Source organism: Oxyura jamaicensis, chromosome 11 (assembly GCF_011077185.1).
Source record: "Oxyura jamaicensis isolate SHBP4307 breed ruddy duck chromosome 11, BPBGC_Ojam_1.0, whole genome shotgun sequence".
Taxonomy (NCBI): Eukaryota; Metazoa; Chordata; class Aves; order Anseriformes; family Anatidae; genus Oxyura; species Oxyura jamaicensis.
Genome location: NC_048903.1, coordinates 15,082,835 through 15,104,659, shown reverse-complemented (window position 1 = coordinate 15,104,659; position 21,825 = coordinate 15,082,835). Strand labels below are relative to the sequence as shown.

The following is a 21,825-nucleotide window of genomic DNA, read 5'->3' as shown; positions in this document are numbered from 1 at the left end:
TGCACTTCATTTTTTTTTTATTTTTTTTTTTTTCCGTAAAGGAATTTCACTTGGCGTGTCATCATCCCTATGACCAGAGATCCACAGTCACCCACTCTTTTCACTCAGAGATTTTCCTGTGTGGAAGGAAATGTAGCTACTCATTACAGATTTCAGGCTGCCCAACAGCCCACCTGGAACAGAAGTGGGCTGCTGGACATCTGGAAACCAGACACCTCATACACACTCTGATCTCTTCTCTGCCTGTTAATCCTGTTAGTGGTAGGCAGATATCTCAACATAGTGGTCAACCACACTGATCCAGCCACCCAAATCTCCCACAATAATGAGTTCTAAATAATAATAATAATAATAATTTGATGTTTAAGTGGAAAAAGGGTTCACTTTGAATCTGTACATGTAGCTAGCTTTCCCTTCCATGAAGCTCCAGGAATTTTCCTAAGCAATCTGTATTTTAGAAAGTATAACCCATAAACTTTGTGCAATGCTATCTATAATTACTTTGACTGGATGAATGGTCAAGAACTTTTCTTTTAAATTTTTAAGTTTTCTCCTATACAGACTACAATAGGAGATAATTCAACAGATCCAGAAGTATTTTCTTAGCAAATCAATATTAATTTATCCAATTGTTATAGTCTCAAGAGCCAAAGTGCGTTCTTGTGCTAAGCTGCAAGGTATGTTTATTCTGAGCAAAAGTTATTCAAATATTTATAAGATTAGATAACTTAGAAAAGAAAATACAGATGGCAGGATGCAACACTGAGCCATATTTTTCTAGCCACCCTTTCAGTTATGAAAGGCAAAAAGTCTAAATGGGCAGATAGTGTAATCACTAATTTCCTCATGTAATTTTCAGCCAAAATTCAATTTCTGTTTAATTCCCGTCTTCAAGAAATGATGCAGTATGTCAGCTAAGGTCACAGAAAGAAGTCTGCATAGTATCAGAGAGTATCATTTTATTAAATAAAATTTTCAAGATGTTATGGAAGAAAATCCTATGGAGACTGCATATTATACTCCATAATGCAGAACAAGTTCCAATTTCTTTAAAAGTTATATCCAATCCTAAGCACACCAATGGCAAATGTCAACAGCTTTCTGCCATGCAGTGACACTGATACAAACCAATCACTTTTATTTACCCTAGTACTTTTAGGTTGTTTACTTTGCATAGGTGGATAATTGAAAGAAAAAGCCAGAAAATAATAATAGCTAACAGTTTTGCCATCTTCATAGGTCATGCAGTAGTGTGTCATGATTCTATAGTCATAAGTGCAATTCATTATTATTACATGTGAAGAAAAGTAGCTAATACTGTGTCAAAATTCACAAGGCAGAGGAACTATTCCAGTCCTTGCAAGCTGATAGTATTTTTTCCTTCAAGTAAGAATAGAACATGCCTTCCAGCTACCATTCGTTTTTAAACACTGACTGTACTATAAGGTCCAATAAATTATTGCAATACCCTTTCACCCCTACTAGACCTAAGTTCAAATATAACTGATGTTAGAAACAAAATGAGTTTGTTATTTTAAACTTAATCACATCAGACACCTAAATTCTTGCAAGGAATCCAACTGAGACACTCTGCCTTCGGTTGCCTTGTTTCCCTTGTTCACATCCAAGGCTCCCCAGGAGCCCACCCACAAAGCACAGCTAAGCACCCCCTGCCCCATGTCAGACGTGTAACCCTATCCATGCAAGCGGCCCACTGAAGGTACCAGTGGTTAGGAAGGGCTATAGCACTAGAGAAACCAGTGTGCGATAAAATGTTCTGTGAACAGATCAACTGCTATTTGCATGCTAATACAACATTTTGAAAATGTATTAGTTTTTTAAAGGGCAAATTTGGAAGTTCTGGGGCACTTAGAACTAGCAAACACAGAAAATCAATTAAACTAACATGTGAAGCTTAAATATATCACATTGTAAACTCATATTTTATGCCACCACTTTAAGTGCACTTAGATGATCTCCTGGAGGAATTCAGAAAGTGTTATCTTATTTTGTGCCCAAAACCAGAAAAAGAGCTCCACTGGGCTTGCCAGGATGTTAAAATTAAAATAGCTGTTTGAGCATGGCATAATACATGAGATGTTTAAGGCATTTTCCCCTAGAATTTTGGTTTATCTTCTTTAGTTAATTTTCTGAGATAAAATCCAGTTATAAATAACCTGGAGGCACTCTCAGTCTGCTGCTTGTGGGATGGCAAATCTTTAATAGCCAGAAATTCTGCCTCTTAGAGATCTCTTGAGGGAATAATAATACTTTGAAAATTATCCGAAGGAAAATAAGCAAAAAGCATCATAAAAAATATAAAAACCTGTAATTATTCAGGAAGTTATATCATATTTATAAGCTAATGAACTATCACCCATAGGCTCATTTTTCCATTTTAAATGTAAGCTTAAAAACATTAATTGACTATAATCAATACAAACTGATGATTTTCATCAAAATTTGTTATTTAAAAGAGTTACAAGTCTTACAAGACTTGCTAAAAAAAAATCTGTAAGACAAAACCCTACAGATATGTGCCAGAATGAAAAAAAGACAAATCAAATCTAAAACTTAAAACAGACATGGCTAAAGAATTGAAGCAGAACTGCCCACAACTTTTGCTTTTCAGTACTCTAGAATCAAGGAAAGAGTTATACCCTGATGGCATGTAAAACAAGTGAAATATGAAGTTAATACTTTCTCTAAACCAAAGACTACAATAACAATATCCTGGCTGTCATCCATTGACTATGTATATAATTACCACAGTGCCTACTACTAGAAAGTAGGAGGCAATTGAAAACAAAAATTGAGTCTGTCAGACTAGATACCATAAGATTTATTCTTGTCAAAGATCTGTAGGCCACAAACAATAATTGAAGTTCAAGCAGTTAAAAAAAAAAAAAAAAAAAAAAAAAAAGTTTGTTGAATATGAACAACCCTTTTTTCTCTTTCCTTTTTTTTTTTTTTATTTCTTTTTCTTTTTCCAAAAGGTCTAAAACTGCTGCAGAAATCTGCAAGTCAATCACCTTCTCACCATTAGCAAGGAAAACAGTTGAAAGCCATTCTGACAGGCAAGGTAGAAAGGAACACATATTTGTAATATAATGGAAAATAACTGGTAGAGATTGAGAAAGGAAAAATCTGCCTGACAATTCTCCTTGACTTTTCTGAGGTTACTGAGAAGGTTGATGATGGTAGTGCACATGGCATAATTTATTCGGATTTTCAGAGTACCAGCAATTAAATTTAATGTACAAAAGGTAAGAGCTATGAGGACAGACAAAAGAAATTTAAGTATTGGGAGAAAAGGTAAAAGGTATAATTAATATAGGGAAATTAATGACACCAGCAAAACGCAAATATAATATTGTGCAGGTAACGTCAGTTTGACTTGCTGCTTTTCACTCAACACAAATTATTAGACAAGTGAAAAATAAATTCTAAATTAGAGACAATCATATCAAACACTTTCTCATAGGAAGAATAACAAAAGTCTAGACAGATTGGCAAAGCAAATTTGTTCTTACTCTAGTGAAAAATAAATACAAAACTTACTGTGAATCTCACATTGTTAAAGTGCTACAAACCCTGATGATTATAGTCATAGTTTTCTTCACTCAACTTTCTCAATTTAGGATATAGAGGAGTATTTTCTTTCCAAATGCAAAGGCACTTTCTCTCCTTTAAAATAAAATGTAATGAAACAACACTGAACATTTGATGTACACAGACATGCCATAAACTCTGTTGAAGACATACTTGACAGGGTGTGTTTCTAATACTATTAAATTTAGATTTGAAAAATCCAGATGTGCATTTACTTCTCATTGACATTAGCTCTCATTTATTAATTTAATTCACTGTTGTGGAAGTTGAAAGTCCTGTACAACTCATACAGCTTATTTATTTATTTATTTATTGGGGGGGGGGGGGGGCGAGTTGTACACAGACCACTGTGGCAAACCATGCTCCCAGATATTCACTGGACACTGCTCACACAAAATTCAGATGAAGCATTTCCACCACATTTTTCAATTATTCATAATCTGCAACATTACCTAGAATTGGTACTAGCAAATCCACTGCCAGCAATGTGTGTATTTGTGCATGTGCATGACAGAGATGCACTTTTATTGTGCTGAACCCTCCAAGTTCACAAAGTAAACATTATGATTTCTCCCTTGGACAATAAAACAAACCTCTGTTTATTCACTGAAAATACATGTAATTCTGAAGTACCAAAATCAACCCAACTTTGAACGATTCACTCAATAGAAGTTTCTGCAAATGATGGGACTGTACTTTGAAGATAGGTAATCTGGGCTGCCTATCTCTCAATTCTCCTTTACCTCCTTAGCAACTTCAGATGCATAAATAAAATCTAGGACATTCCATTTATATTTTTAACTTCAAACCAGGCATGAGAGAAAGCATTTTGCTGAATGTCAAGCTCACAAGTAGTATGCATTAAAAATGTAGTTGCATGACCATTATTTGAGGTTTCAGTTCCATTAATCACTTCGCCTCTAGTGGGGATCGCTGGTTTTCACTCTAAATAGTTTGTGTCCATGTGGCACACTCTACAGTTGCCCTTCCATTTTCTCCCTCCCTCTTCATCACTACCTAGGAAAAAGGGGCAGCTCTTCACATTAGCGAAGATGAAGGCTGACCATGAAGAAATGCGGAAAGATCTGATGATGCTCAGCAACTAGGCAATAAAACGGCAGATGAGACTAAATGTAGCTGAATGTCAAGTGATGCACATGAGAAAAATAAAGTGAATTTTCACATGCCTTCACTAACTTATTGTTGGGATGCAAAACCAAGATGTTGGGGTTATAACGTAGTGTTACAGAAACATTAGCTCAATGTTCAATAGCAATTAAAAAATAAACAGAAATCTATGAATTATTAGGAAAGGGATAGAGAAACAAATAAAAGACACTGCTTTGTCACTGAAGTTCTGGTACGATCACCTTTAAAAAGATATCACAGCCCTGGAAGGGTGCAGAGAATGACCAAAAAAAGGGGATTATTATTATGGAATAACTTTTATACACAATTAAATTCTGGATTTTCTTTTTCACAAAGAGATGGGTGAGTGGAGACATACTAGAGGCCTATAAACCTCTGAGCATGTTGGAGAAGTTGAGTAGGGAGAGGGTGCCTCATTCAGGGCAAGGGCCTGGTGCCATCAGAGAAAGGAGACACTTGAATTTTTTATGCAATATGAAGTTAAGCTGTCAAATCCCTCCCACAGGGCACTGTGGATGCTAAGAATTTACATGAGTCAAAAACTGATAAATATTAGTTACCAGAAGCTGGGAGAGATATGGGGGAAAAATATCTATTGTTTCCTCATTCTTCCTCTTTTTCTTAGGGTTTTACTGTTGTCCTTTGTCAGAGCAAGTGTACTAAACTGGTTTGAACTTTGGTCTGACCTCATATGGGCATTTTTTATGAAGAACCACCACACATGAAAGGCATCATTAAAAGAAAAGGTGAGCTGTTGGATTGAAAGGTGGGTGGTGGAGCATCAAATGCTGCATAACCCTGAAGAATGCCTCAAACAAATACTTCCCCTGGAAGATTTACCTGACTGTCTATATACTATCAATAACATACCAAAAAGCCAGGTCAGCCTCTTCATTTGTAATATTCTCTTTTTCTTCTTCACTAAGTCCTGGGCAAATGGAGCTTGATTTTAAAAATAGATGCCCACAGGGATTGTACCCAGCTGCTTCCTTACACACCTGCAGCAAAAAGCACAAGCTTTCACTAGGACATAGACATCCTACAGGTAAATGATGGTGCTAAATCCCATTTCTCTTTACTGCATACCGCAAAGCTGCAATCACTGATTGCACCATGTCCAAAATGATGATTTCAGGCCCCTGGGGCACAGACCCTGCCCTTTATTACTTTATTGGAATAAGTGTAATTTTATTGCTTTAACTACAAGTGAATCAAATGTAATGGTTTAATATAATAATCATTCTGAGCAAGGAGATTGCAGACTGGTGGTAAAATTAACCTGGGGGATCACTTCCTTGTTACAGGCCTCTACTTCTGCATTTGTGTACAACTCCAGTACACAAACTATGCAAGCGCAAACCCTTTTCATATTTATTTATTTTTTTGTTGTTTTTCTTTTCCTTTAGCAAATGGGGGATCAGCTGTTCCAGGGGACAACACACCAGCACTCCTTGTTTAAAATGTACTCTCAGGATCGACAAATGCAGTTAGTAATTTAGCCAAAAGAATCAGATGACACTAAAAATGCTAGTCCTCCTCAGTGGAAAATCTTTTACTTCGGGACAGTTGCACTGTGGCTTGATAAACACCTCCTGTCACTCCCCTTTGCACAGATCTCCACCATTCACAGCAGCATTCAGGATGGATACAGATCCAAAACTTCCTCCCCTCTTCCTAATCTCTCCATCCTCTCCCCCCCCCCAAAAAAAAAAAAAAAAATCTTCCAAGGGGGATCTAGTTAACAGGGGAGCCTTCAGTTTAACAACTATCATCCAGATGGAAAGGAGTTTGACCTCTCCTGTGTGGATAAACACAAAAATCCATCCTAGAAACATATTTTTTTGTGGATTTTGGCTTTTGTTACTGATCTCTCCTCTGTTAAAATCACCTTATACTGGATATATGCCAATCTTGTTTTTCACTTCCTCTTGTCATTCTTAAAAAAAAAAAAAAAAAAAAAAAAAAAAGAGAGAGAGAGAGAGATAGAAAGGAAAAGGACTCTTTCCTTCTTGAAAAGATTTTAAAACTGTGTTTGAACCAACTTTCAAAGGAGAGGGGCTTTCGTTATCCTCTGATACCAGATCTGGTTGCACTGTATTCAGTACCATTCAGCACCATCTTCTTCTGAAGACTGTGTCTTGGTTTACTGCCAATGCCCTTGATCAGAGCACAGAAGCATTTACTTAGGAAAATAACATTAAATGGCAGCCCATGGCAACAATAACAGCTCTATCGCCAGAATACACTCACAGAGTATGCATGGGTGGCTCGATGGCCCTGAACACTTAAGTACGTTTTTTTTCCTTTCAATTCCCTCTGGTACATTAATTTTTATTGATAGCTTATAGCTATGGCAAGTGGTCTTAGTTTTACTAACTTGCAGGACTGAAGAATATCACTGATGTGGAAAACAACAACAACAACAACAACAAAATAAACATAACAAGCTGCCTGGCCACCACAGTATATAAATTTGTATTTTTGAGCACAGCCTTCATTTAATTAGAACAGCAATTGATCTTCCTTTCCTACTTTATCTGCTCACTCATTAATTTCTTTCAAAAATGAAAAATCTATCATTTCCCTCATTTCACAGAAGTGTTAGTTGAATTGCTCTGCAGACCTGGGTACAAAGTGTAATGGATTTGGGAAATGCACAGGTTCTCTTGTTCTTTTACAACCTATTCTTTATGACCAACTGAATCCTAAAGAAATTTCTGCAAATGCCTAATGTTACAGGGAACTGCATACCTCAACAAGTTGCAGGGAGAAAGAAAACTAACACCACTCTATTGCAAAGAAATTTAATAGCGCTTAATGCTGTTTTCTCCTTCCTGCTCGTATTTTATATGTATTACAAAGATACAGTTTTATCTTAAAGAACGGATCCACTAAGACAAAACAAAACAAACAAAAAAACAAATAACCTCATCTGATCATTTTTGTTAAATAATGGACTTGTGACAAAATTATTCTCACTGGCCAGGTCAGTAATCAAGCACCTTTAGAGCTTGTGCTGAAGGTTATCCCCTGAATTCCGGTGTTAATGGATCATGCTGACATTTGTTTGTTTGTTGTTTTGTTTTTGTTTTCCCTACTGAAATCTTTGGGGACATTATGTTAATTCATGCTGAATACAATTTCTGTTATTTCTACGTATGTGACATAAAAATGACCTTGCATTGTTAAACAGCAACACAGCTGCATGTCGGTGGCAAGAAATCTGGAACATGCAGAAATTGCTGAGTCAAGCCTTTAAAAGTAACACACACATTAGTAATGCTAATGATACTTGAAAAAAAATGTTTAAAAATCGGTGTGTTACAAATCTTCCATTACAAAAACAGGAGTTCTTATAAAGGGAGCATTATGCTCTTCCACTAAACATTAGATTACTCTCCCTACATATATGGTTCATATTTTACTGGTCACAGAACTGTTACCATATCCACTGATTAAATCTGTGCAGGCATGAAAGAAAAGGGATACAGAACTGAGCCCAAAACACCCGTCTGCACACACTCTGGGTTCAGCCTTCACCTGCAGTTTCTGTATTGTATCAGTGAGCAACACAGACATTAAGATATTAAATGCATTGCCAGTACTCATCCCTACTAGGATACTCGTGGTGACTGCACCTCATTACCACACCTACGTAATGTTTAGGGTACTTATTGGGCATGCTTCAGCCCAGCCCTGAACACCTTGCTGAGCAAACCAGGAGGAAAGAGTACAGGCTAAATGAACATGCTCTTTTCCACCCTTTTTTTTTTTTCTACACTCCTATCATTCAGCTTGTGCGATTACTACTATTAATATTTCTGCCTTTTGGTGGGTACTCGCCTTTGGAGGAAATAATAGTGCCATTCAAGCTTGGTTTCAGAAGTGTTAGGAATCCCTGCTGAACCACATGGATGCAGAGCACTCTCACCAGTAGCGCCCAGTTGAATTCATTTTACTAGCAGCAGTCACCCCACTTCCACCATCCCCTTCCTAAGCTGTGGTCTCACCACAGACTCGTCTCTTAATATGTCTTTGCATTGTTGCTGGCATAGCAGATACTCATCCTAGGGGTCTTTGGACTCTGCAATTATGCAAACAAATACCACCAATCATGATCATATCTAAAAGACAGAATAAAAACAAGACTGAAAACGGGGCTCAGCTTCGCTCGTAAAAACAATGGGAGTTTTTAACTGATTTCACTGCAAACTGAATCAGGTTGCTAACAATTAGGCTAACAAAAAATATTTCACAAGCATCTCCTTTCCCAATTAAACAATGATTACACAGTGCAACATAGTAATTACCTAAGCTATTCTCCATTTTATGGCATATATTGAGGAGTGCTTGAAGGGAACCTCACGTTCTGCGCACGCTCAGGGCACACTGCTGCGGCACGGGATCACGCTAGGTGCAACTGCAGGAGATTGCTAAGGTAAAGGCTTTTTAGAAAATTAGGGATATAAGCTCTTTTAATCTAATAATGCATCTAATCTTCATTTGTATACTCTCATAGTTGTTTTGCCTTTTTTCAATGTCTGAATACTCTGAAACGAGGTAATGAAACCAGACTAATCAGCATTTTCAGAGATGAATCTGATCTCCAGGAGCTCTTTGGGAAAAATGACTGAAGCACATGAGCTTTCTAGTTTTGTTTAGGAATCTGCAATCAAAAATTATGTTTACATAAAGAAACTTACATATTATCAACACCATTTAGCTCTACAGAATTGGTACTAATGATAAAAATGAAGTACTTGTGAATCACATCTTAGATTTTTAATATTTAAAACAACAACAACAAATCTTTTCCCTTTTAACCACAAGAGCTATGACTTCCTGCTGAAAATCCCAAAGGTATCTTCCTCTTTTCTGGAAGGCATGTTTCCTTCTAATTAATTAGGGTGAGGGACTGAGGCAAAGCAAAAGGATCAAGTAGAATCTGACTACTTGCTGCAGCTCTTGCTGCTCTTTATAAGCTGCAGGGGGAAATTTCCCTTGTAAAGCTATTTTGCTATGATTTTAGTGTCTGCTTACAAACTAGGGTCTCAGTCCTTCATTCAGTGAAACATCCCAAGTACGTCAACAAAAATAGTGAAATAGTGACTAATATAAACTAGCTCTATACTGGCCAAACCCACTTATTTTGAGGTAATAGACCCAGAATGACTATCCTGAGAATGAGCTCAGGACTCTATCATGTACTTTCTAGACTGGAGCAAAATATTCATTAGGACTGCTTTTAATATCCTTCCTAAATTAACGTTTGTTTTTCTATCTTTCTTTTCCTTCAGGACTTCCCAGTAGCCAAATTTTAGAAGCAGCCTACCAGCCCTGAACACATTATGGCCTACAGGGGAGGCTTCCTTGTCATATGTAAGGAGAAATACATTTTGACTGAATTGAAAAGCATCTTTTATAATAACAAGAGGTAAAGAGGGAAAAGAGATATTGTTCTACAATCACATAAAAAGATCCTGGCAAACACTTCTGCTTTACTTAGATTGATTAAAAGATATAACAGATATTTTGTCATTCCTTTCCTGAGTTTTTCACTGGCTATAGCATGAGGGAAGTGTTACCATAAACATACTGAATTGCTAGCTAGAGGAAATTTTATTGTCTGCCAGATTCACAAACTGAAATTGATCTTCATTCTGCCAGTACCAGTTTTGCCAAAGTTTCTGCAAAGTAGACGCAACAAAATATGGTAGGCTTTTGAGTTACTCCTGATTAAATTCAAATCATTTGTCTTGTAACAAAAGTTTTTTTTCCTTTTTTTTTTTTTTTTTTTTTTATTTAATCTGGCTGCAACATATAATTTCAGTCAGCTAACACTAAATTAGACACCCACTCAGATTTATTATGATAAGAACATTCAGTAAGCTAATTTCAAGATGATGACTCCTATAAATTCTTATAATTTATTATTTAGTACTTTGGTTTTTAATCATTAAGTACGTGAAGACTTTGTAGGTCAAACCTGTATTAATGAAGACAGTAATCTATTTTTCAAACTCTCTGCTCCTCACCCACCTTTCAAATTGTAAATTAACAGAAATATCTTTAAACATATGTAGAAGAACAAAGGGAAAAATTGGGAGTATTTGCAGCATCATTTAGCTAACCATTCCTGAGACTGTGTCTATTAAACCCATTTCCTCACATTTTTTGCAGCTCTTACCAAAGGAAATGCTGAAATCAAACAAAACAAAAGATATTCCTTAAATGAGCAATTTTAATAATCAGAACTGCAAAAAATGAATTGGAATTATGCAAACATAAGCATTAAAGTTTTCATTAGATTGTTACATTAGCACAAATGGGGTCATTTAGAAGAACTTTCTCTTGCTGGCCACAGTTTTCTGAAACTTAAATATTAACCATATGAATTTTTTAAGAAATAAGTAAAGATATCCAAGTAGAACTTCTTCACTCGAGCCCACTGCCAGAGTGCAGGCTGCCTGATGGCTCTTATATGGGCAGTACAGGAGGGAGCTCTGCTGCCGCACCAGCCTCTGGAAGTTTGGAATTTCCATCCTGATTCTATATGGACCACAGCACATACTGACCTTTTACTTTACTTATTACACCACACCTCCTTGTTTTTATATCTAATGGTTTGTCATCCTCCTTTCTCTGGTGCTTTTATCCCCCATGGGATGTTTAATCCTTAAAACAACATGGGACATTCTTTTCAGGAATGCATTAGGACTGAACACCAGAATACATCACACAGAGTACAGCATATTAAGCTGTAAATCAGTTTAAACGTATTTTTAGGAAGAACTCATAACTATTGCAGATCTTCTCACATTTGTACATTTATCTTTCATCTGCTGTTGCAAACTTAGTGGCTCATTTGTTACTGGGAATAATAGTTGTGTCGTTTCTTTGCTCAATTAATAAAGCTTTGTGTCATCTATACCTACTAAATGAAATTCACAACAGGAAACAAAGCACTGCAAATACAATGCACTTGCTAGAGCTGAACCAGGTTCCCAATGGTTCACCGTTGTTTTCCTCTTGTAACCTGCCAATTCTCGAACAAATATTTCTGGAAAGTATTTGATACTGTATGTGTAAGAAGGAGTGACATTGCAGAAGTTTTTATTCAGCTTGCAGGCAGACTCCTCAACTGGCCAAAATGTCTTTGGTTCTGGTAGAAATCATGTGAAGAAGAGTCTCATCTTCACTCAGATGTATAGTAAGCAACTCTAATGTATGGAAAAAAAAAATTGCAGAATTCCAAAACAGCAATAAAAGATATAAGAAAATTGAATCCTTTAAGCCCTGACTGATTTAGCTGTAGAATAAACCACCACTGGCAATCACCATATTATAACTACAATGGTCCCCCATTATGTACACAGGTATAATCTCTGCCCAAAATATAGTGTCTTGAGGGTGGTTTGGGGGGCTAGAGGAGACAGGAATGAGGGACAGAAAAGAAGGGAGGAGCTGTACTTGCTTGTGGCCAGGAAAAGAAACAACAGGAATGCAAAACTTCAAGTCAGCATCCCTGTAAGCACCCTACCCTGTGACCAATGTGTAAATAAGCCGCAGTCCAAACAGAGAGGAGGTGGTGGCGCTGTGCTTTCAGAGGCCAGAAACAAGAACTAGGAGAAACAGAACTGGTTCAAGGACTGAATTTTTAAGTTATTAACAATTTCATGTTCAAAAAAACATCAGAAAAACATGTCAGAAAGCACATGTTAGTATAGTGCTGTCCTTGAACATGACCTTACGTCTCCGCTGGGTTTGTAATCATAAGCACAATGCTCTGCTAGCAAGGGCAGAGGTTTCTGAACCAGGCCAGGTCCACCACCTGGCTCAGCAGGAATATGCATGGGGGCACTCATCCACACAGACAGCCTGGAGAAAACCTTAGTTAATTCACTGCCTTCCCAAAGAGTAAATTCAGAAATCACCATGGACACAAATGCTTCAGAAAGATCCAAACACTTCCTAAAACATCTTCAGAGCTCGCTGAAGGGAGACCAAGTGACACAGAAGTCAACCAGCATGAACAGCTGTATTTTGAACATTATCAGATTTTGCATGGGAATGGCGCTGTGAGCAAGCAGAGATCATTTCAAGGCTCTAACATCCAGCACTGATCTGTGAAGAAAGCCAAGTGCTCCATGCTGAAGCCCTCCAGGCCACGCTGTGAGATGGGAAAATCACGGACCATACTCCTCCCACATAACGCAGTGCTGCTAGGAGCCCCCGTTCCTGCCCAAATCCTTCCTGAGACAAGGCACCATGTGCCCCTGAAATTATCCCTATATGAGCATGTAAGATTAAAAATCACTTTCAAGGTGTTAAAAAAAATAGGGTATTCCTAAATTAATTATTAGCACTTTACAGGAGGAGGCCCCCTGCCCCCTTTCTATATTCACTACTCACAGCAAAACTAATGCACTTTTTACTGATAAAACTTTATAAAACTTTTACCAGTAAGTTGGTGCACACAGCTAAACCAATAGACACTGCACTGCAACATCTCAGTCTCTGAGGCTAATAATTGAAATCAACCTCTATTTTAAGGAGCATGTGTGGGAATTCATGTTCTACAGAATGATCTGAAGGTCTTTGCTTCATCTTTGTCTTTGGTTTCCAAAGAAAAGAAAAGGGAAAAAGAAGAGAAAAACATCCAGGAAACAACCCTTCACCCCCCAGCTGCACCCTCGTTGGGAGGGATCCCTTCCAGAGACCGAGCGGGCAGTTCCCTCTAAAGGCCAATTTGTTCTTGGCTTCTGCTACTGGAAGGGTTCGCATCATAGGACTTTTAATGATGCTCTAACACTCCAAAATCCAAGCTGTGAGATAACGGAAGCCAACTTCTTTTGTTTGCACAGAGAACAAAACTGTTTGCAGCACGGATGATTTTGGTCCACAGACCCTTGCCTGCTGGGGTCTAGACCAACATCAACAAATTCTTTTATAAAGGCCAGTGCACAGCTGTGAAATGATAACTTTCAGCACTGAAGACTTGGGTCATATTTGACCTAATAATCTAGAAGTGAAAGTCTCCTTAATCCCATTACTAACGCTCTGACTCATCCAGTTCCTGACTGTAAAAATGTCTGCTAAATTCCTTAGAAAGGTATGTTTTAATCTGAGAATATTAATTACATTTAAAATTATGACTCCCCCATGATTTATAACCTTGCAGAAACTATTGCATTTCCATATGTGCTTTTGCCATTTTCATTTCTATATACCTATCATTTTCCATTGTTTATTTTCCTTGATTGATGGTAGGGCTTTGGAGGTTTCCCATTATGAGCTTCATAATTATCACTGGTAATAGAGAAGCTGTTCCTATTATATTCGGTGAGACTGCCCAAATTATTCATTGTAGACCATTGGTACAGGACTACAAGAAAATAAGAATTTATTTCCAGTCTCAGGCATATGCTAGATAAGAGGATGTATTTATTTCTCCATGTTTCAAAAGGATTAAGGTTTGAAAAAATAAATATCACTTAGCTTGTCAGCATGCAGAACATTATGGTGCTGAGTTTAAAGTCCCTTTTCCTAGGTTAAGTACGACAAATCTAAAAACGGGAGGGAGGAAATCTCAACTATATCCTTACTCAGCTAAATAAATGAATACTATATATTTTAGCTGTTAAGCAGGTTTACAGAACAGACTGCACAAAACCGTATCTTTGCTTTAAAAGTATAACGTGCTTATTTAAAGAAATGCTATGAAATTCCAAAAGTCCTTGACCCTTGGATATTCCAAGAGCTCACTGAATACATCATCTGGGTTTTGTTTAATTACATGTAATTAGGATATTTAATTAAGCTTTCAGTGTTGCTCTACCATTAGGTATATAGTGGACAGGAAAAGCATTGGTAGCATACAGTTCCTGAAAGGAAAGAAAAAACAGAGAACCTATATGAACAGACAAAATGTAGAAAGATTAACAAATCTATCAGTAAATAAATAAATAAATAAATAAAATAATAAAAAAAGTTACTTCTGGCAATAAAGGAATACTTATTTTAAAGGCATTTTGCCAGTCCATTCACAGCATCACTTAATGATAGTCTCATTTGCATCACCAATCTGTGTCACCAAATTATATATTTTTTCTCAGTTATATTGATGTGCTAACTTTCTAACTTATTTACCACTTTTAACCATTATTTCATATGCTAAACTTCATCCAGACCATGAATTAGTAAATTACTTAAATTATGTCATCTCAAGGAATTTAAACACTTTATTCATGTTCCCCATGCCAGTACTGCTAACGCACAATGATCAGGAATGCTGTCTGAAATAAGCCCATTCCCAAAGCAAAATTTACATGGCTTGATAACGTGGGAAGGCAGCTATTTCACGCCTTGATGATTGCCCACCAAAGAAAACAGAAAGTAGATGAATGCAAGTTGACAAAACAGATATAAGGGAAACATATCTGATCTTCTAGTACATCACATTTCTGCTTCTTTTGTTTATCATGCTTTAACTGCCTATTATAGCAGCTAGCTATAATAAAATAATACACTCCATTAAATGTATTCGTTACATGTAATGTTTGCTCAGTGCTGAGAAATAGTTCACCAAAGCATACTTTAGTAATAGAGCATTTAGTCTTTCACCCGGCTTTGTCCTCCAAAACTTCATGGTAAAGACAACTGTGAGGTCAGCTGTGCTCAGTCCCGAGGCAGAATAAAACACTGCTTTTTGTACAGGGAGGATTTTCTGTTTAACACAAACCTCCTGTTTGCTGTGCACAGCCCTACTCCTCACTCCCACTTGGGGGCCAGGCTGAGATCAGCACATAGTAACAGGGAGGAAGGTGGCAAGGTAGAAGATGGTCCTCTCAGACTGCACTCCCACTCTGCCAGGCAATTTTCTGCTAGTTTTCCCAGCTCTCCAGCCCAAACTCCACCTTGCAGGTCAAACAGGTTACACTCACAGCCTACAGCCTGAAGGGAATACCCCTGAGGTGTCCCAAGCTGCTGGGGCTCACCCCTCGAGTAGCAGCAGGATGAGAGCAGCAGCATGTTTTAGACATCTTTGTTTTAAACCTAGGTGAATCTGAAAATAACAACAACTTTGTAGCAGTATTTCAGTTGCTATTACTAGTTTGTTTCTGTGCGGCATAAGGTCTTACATACTACAGAGGTATGGTAATTTTTTTTTTTTTTTAATAATTTAACACTCCACAAATGCAATACATAAAATTCTTGTTTATGGACTGGTTTCCACTATTTGTATTATACTGAACAGTGGCTACACCTTAAATGTCACGGGCAGTTGGAATTGGATTAGATACACTCTTATCCTTTCCTTGAAGTGGTTAGTGCTCTGAAACCGTGTTTTGTTCCAGAAGTAACTGCAAGAAGTAAGGAGGCACGTGCAATAACACACTCTACAAGGCACATTGCAGTTCCTCAAGTTTCCTTTTGAAATCTGCAGTAAGCAGGCACCACATTCTATATATATAAAATAAATGTAATATACACTAGATGTAATCTATACTATTTTTATCTGTATTATATATCTCACTATCTAATATAAAGCTACTTACATGTTATCAGATATAATTACTGAATATATTTAGTATTTGAAAAAGAGTGTAGCAAAAGATCTAGAATTAAGATAAAATGTAAGAGAATGCAAGTAATTCATTACTTTAATTGCTTCAAGAAGCCATGATGATGGTATTCTGATATTAAAATAAGTTCCTTAATTAATCAGGAAAACACGCTGACAAGGATCCTTAAATCCATTTTCACCGACAGTAACATTTTGACAAATGTATTTTTGAAAACAAAGCCTACATACTGTAATTAATTGTAATAAATGCCTTTACAAACTGTCCTTTTATCAGCCATTATACCTTCTTAATGAAAATAATTCTCACAGCACTAATTTGCCGTGACCCTTTATTATAAAGACAACAGATAACAACAGAACATGTTAAATAAGAAAATAAATCTGCACTGAAATGTTGAACACACTTCAGTTGACAAAACAACACTGAGGGCAAAAGCAAGAATAGTCCCCCTGGCTCCAGGGAAGGGTCAAGGCATGAAGGGAGGGGAGAAGCTGGGGACAATATTTACTCAGAGATTAATTTATCAGGGATCTATCTGTTGAATTTTCCTATCAGGACATCTGAGTATTTTGAATCACATCCTAATCGAAAACAAGAATAAAGAAATATGTTTATAAGCAATTCCAAATGTTTCTTGAGATCCCAAGCACAGGTCACATGAATCTTATTAGCTGAGCACTTAGGACAAAAAGAGAAAACAAAAATCACATGAAGAAATCTTCTTCTTGGATATTTTGTATTTGCCAATATGATTGCATCTAGCAATCTAATTACTCAGAGAAACTCTTCAGTTTCAGCCAGTGCCCAGTATTGCACTGGTGTCTGTGGTCTCACATGGAGGTTTTGTCCTATGTGCAGTCTTTCTCTTAGAGCTGTTCTGCCTGAGTACATCTGGGCTTTTGGTGGCAAAAGAAAAAGAAGCCACAGAGTCCTAACTCATGCACAGCTGTGTAATGCTCCAGAAGCTATGCTGTAGAAGGGAGAGCATTTAGGATGTGATTAAGATCCGAAAGCTGACAAGCCATCAAAGAAAACATATAATTTATTTCCCCGTCAGACTCCAACTCTGTATGCTGGATGAGTTTTTTTGATTTTAACAGACTGTAATACAAGCTGTTTGGGCCTCAGTCTGCAAGGCTGTCCAACTGATACTGCTACACTTGTTTTTACATTGGGCCCTCTATTTTTCTTCTAACCAGTTTTTATAAATAATAAAGTGAAAATACTCTTAGCTTAAGGAAGGATTGTTCTAAGTACAAATTGTTATCTGCTACTCTCTCAGGAAAGCTCTAATAAAACCTCACTATTTGGCTTCTGAAATTAGAGGAGAAAAACCTTGCTGCACCTCAAAATGCGCCGGCTTTGAGCTGTGTCAAAGCCCTTTGAACAAGCTTTATAAATGACATCCATATTTGTCCATTTTTGACTTAAATTGCTTTTGGTTCAACTGCATGCAGCACTGAATTGCCTTGATGCAATGTCATATGGAATGACATAAAACACAGAAAAAAGCAAGTTGCTGGCTAGGATTAGGAAATAAAGGAGTCACGGCCCTCGTTCACTTCAGTAAATGTTGGAGGAAATGAAAATGAAACTTGTGTTAAGAGGTAATCTCTTCGAAGCTCGATAAGAGCAGGTGACATTTTATAAGTCTCAAGTTTTTCATGTTATATTTAGCAGGTACAATGAAACAATTTACATACAGTCCAAGACTGCTCATGTTCCTTTACTCTTTTTCAGAGTAGAGACACATTCTGCAATTCATTAGGTTCTTACTGTACAACCTGAGCTTGAAATTCAGTTTTGCCCCTGAGCCAGGATTCTCCCTCATTCTTGTTCACACATTGAAGGCAAAAGCATGTGAAACATCCCAGCATTTGGGAAGGATGTTTTCATTCATCCCAGTCCTCTTCCTATCAGTGAGATTAAGCATTTATTTAAGCTTTTATACATTTAAATGCTACTTTAGTTGCTTAAATACAGAACTCAGCATCCAATCTTGAGTTCCCAGCTTCAAAGCTGAGCTTTTTATTAGCATTTCTCTCTCTTTCATCCTCGATTTTGACAATCGCCCTCATATAACTGCAGTGATATTTGCACTCTCCTGTGATTTTTCTCATCCTCTAGATATTAGTCTCCTCTGCCCTCCCCACAGCTCCTGTTTTAGCCTCTCACCCCTGGACTCCCACAAGCATGTGTGTAGCCGTCCTTTTCCCAGCAGAATATTTTGAAGAATTTACCCAGATGCACACCACAGTTCCTGGGACTGCCCTAGTGCACCACAGTGCAAAAGCACTTGCAGGATTCATTATTTCATGGAGTTATTTCATCTGTGTCAGTCCTGACAATGCTTCCAAAATCAACCTTGCACCACCTACCAGGAAAGCCTTCCTGAATTATTCTTCCTTCATCTCCCCTTTTCCTTCACTTCTCCCACTGACATTTAAGTGTTGTAGATAAATTACTCTTAGAGATGCCTAATATTTGAAATGTGATTGCTAAACCATATGACCTCCATCTTTCCATGTAGCCCACAGAAAATCTGGATGTTCAAAAATCCCACAACACAACTGAAAAATAGAATAGCTTTTTGTATATATATTGATGACATCAGACGGCAATGTCTCTTGCGAGTCTGAGACTGAGGGACCTACTAGGATCACTTGTAATATGAATGCTTTCTGTTTGCATGGATTTAGTTGAAGTAGTTCGCATCTTTCATGTTTTATCCAAATAAAAATAACTCAAGGGTTTACTCATTGAAAGAGAAGTAGCACCCCCCAGTTTGGCAGGTTTTTAAAAGTATCAATGTCTTACACAGAAACATCCATTTCCATGAACTCCTGGAAGGCTTTATCTTTTTTAAAAATCAATAAAATATTCAATTTGTATTTAATTTTCCAGTTTAAAATCCTTTTGGAATAACATTTAAGTACATTATACAGAATGTGTATTAAAGACAGACGTAGCTAATAATTCAGAAGAAATTTATTCTAAACTTTTTTTTTTTTTTTTTTAACAGATAACCTAAAATTACTTATAAATTGCTGTAATTCCCCTGCAACTATCACAAACTCATTTTTGATTTATACTAAGATAAAATCAAGTTAGGATAATCTTGCACACTAACGTCAGCTTCTTATTTGTTTAAATATCTTTTAGGAAGCCCACGGCTTCCTAAGCCTTTACAAACATCACCTGATTCACATTTCTCTGTTCTCAAGATGGGTTAAGTCTTATGAAAAGAGAGACAGACAGACTGGGGTCACATTTTAAAAAGTACAGAGGCTGAATCCTGTAAATGACACTAAGAAAGAGATACAAAACTAGAATCTTGACCTTCTCCTCATTATGATGTAGTGATTACACTCTAAGGGCAGTAGTCTTTAAGGAAGAAAGCCTTTTCAAACCAGGCAGATTAAATTACTTTCAATAAAGGAGCATGGATTTTTTTTTTTTCTTTTTTTTTTTTCTTTTTCTTCCTGGGAGTAGAAAGTCAGATTTTGGAATGATTCTAGTATCTCAGTTAGTGTTTTTTGAATCAGCTTTAGAATTCATATAAGTTTTATTACTAGCAGCAAATCTAGTTGCTCTGGAAAGTCTGCTCTCTGCTTCCTACAAAGCAGACATGAGGTTGACTGGAAAATGAGGACATCATTAATTTCCAGGATAAGGGTCTATCTTCATTGCCTCTAAAAGGGTGACTATGAGCTGCACAAATTATTTTAATAAATACAGATATTTACATTATTATAATAGCAAGAGGTTTGTTGAAGGAACTAGAACATCTGAGACAATGAGGGGTCAGAAATGAAATCTAATATTAACAGGCCAGTCATTTCCTTTTTGTAGTTTTCTTATTGTTATGCTAATGCTGACTTGAGCTTACACATTTACTTCAGTCAAGACTGATACTTGTAAGAAATTCAAGAAGAAAAAAATTAAACACTACAACACAATGTACTGTACCCATATATATTGCACATGACAAAATATGGGGTAATTTATTTCAGAGCTTAATAAATACCTTCAATGGAATAGCTGATTTGCATGAGTTGGTAAATATCCTTCGCCTGGTATTTAAGATGGCAACATCTTCAACACCTAATAAGGGTTTTATCAAAGAAAATTATATTAAATTTATGTTTTGAATGAATGTCTCATGGAGACAAGCAGCTCAGATTTGATCACATGTATTTTATTAGACAGAGCGACAGCTTTGTACATTCACATATGCAACAGCAGGATTAACCTAATGCTGCGAATGGAAACTGAGTGAACCCATAGCTTTGTTTCTGTGAAAATGCACATCTTTTATACCGATGCTCTATTTCTGAGAAAACAAGTAGAATTTTGTAGCGATGAAACCCTACCTTCCTCTCCAGATCACCCAGCTATACTGTCACGGCGTGCCACGTGAGGGAGCAGGAGGCAAGTGATGGGGAAGCCACACGGTCCTTACAAAGTCCAGAGCTCTCGGGGCTCCCTCCATGCAACTGGGGGAAATGTGACATGGGGACATAGCCAGAGAGCTTGGCCAAGGAGAGATGTGTGTGCCCAAACCTGGCACTGTGCTCCCCCTCACACGTGTGAGCGTTACCCAATCCTTTACCCTCATCTCTGCAAGGAAAAGCACAAAGTGGCTCCATGCAGACCTCAGCACTTTGAGATTTTTCTTTAACCAGAGCTCTAGCTAGAAGTATATAATTTAAAGCAGACATTTCCCAAGTACCGCTCAAGGATCCAATGTTTGAAGCGAGACCTGTGCAAGTGCATGCAATCTGGGAACTGAACACTGAACACTGCTTAGAAAAAAAGAAGAAAAGAGAGACCTATCAAATTTAGATTTTCTCTTGAAAGCGCGACTGTTACAAGTAAGACGTGTGAAAATTAAGAACTATTGAAGTTTATGAAGTCTCAGCCCAAACAAAAAGCAAGGAGATTTTGCATGTCTTTAACCGTGCACTCGTTTTTCCAGTAGTAAGCATATGGTTGCATTCAAACTCAGGACATTTTTGTCCTAGCTATGTCACGGATTCAGGAATGGCTTTGCATAAGTCACTTGGCCTTTGTTCAGCTTGAACACTGTAGAAAAAGCTAGCCTACTGCATTTATTTTTCTCTTTTTGCAGCAGGGAAATACAATCCTCAGACTTGCATAATAATTTATGTATCAAGCAGATGTGAAAAAGACAAGATCACAACCTTTACATCCAAATCTTGTTCCACTAATACTACTAGCATCCCGTCTAACACACTTGCTTCAGTACAGTGATACATTTGTTTGCAATGATTGTTACATTGCTTTTGATTAATAATTAAAGAAAGATGCCTAACCCAGGAGGAAATCTTAGGGAATGACAGAAACATCCATTTATGATGGCAAGGAGGTAAAGTAGTACAGCAGTCCCAAGAGATCAGCCACAGCTCAGATGTTACCTCCAATACATGCTGATGCCATCCTGCACTGTCAAATA

At 37.2% G+C, this 21,825-nt stretch overlaps 1 protein-coding gene across 2 annotated transcripts in view; it reads right to left on the bottom strand.

Moving 5' to 3' along the window:
* The window catches only part of WWOX (WW domain containing oxidoreductase), a 506,706-nt gene that overhangs the window by 173,517 nt on the left and 311,364 nt on the right, over window positions 1–21,825 (bottom strand). The window lies entirely within an intron of this gene.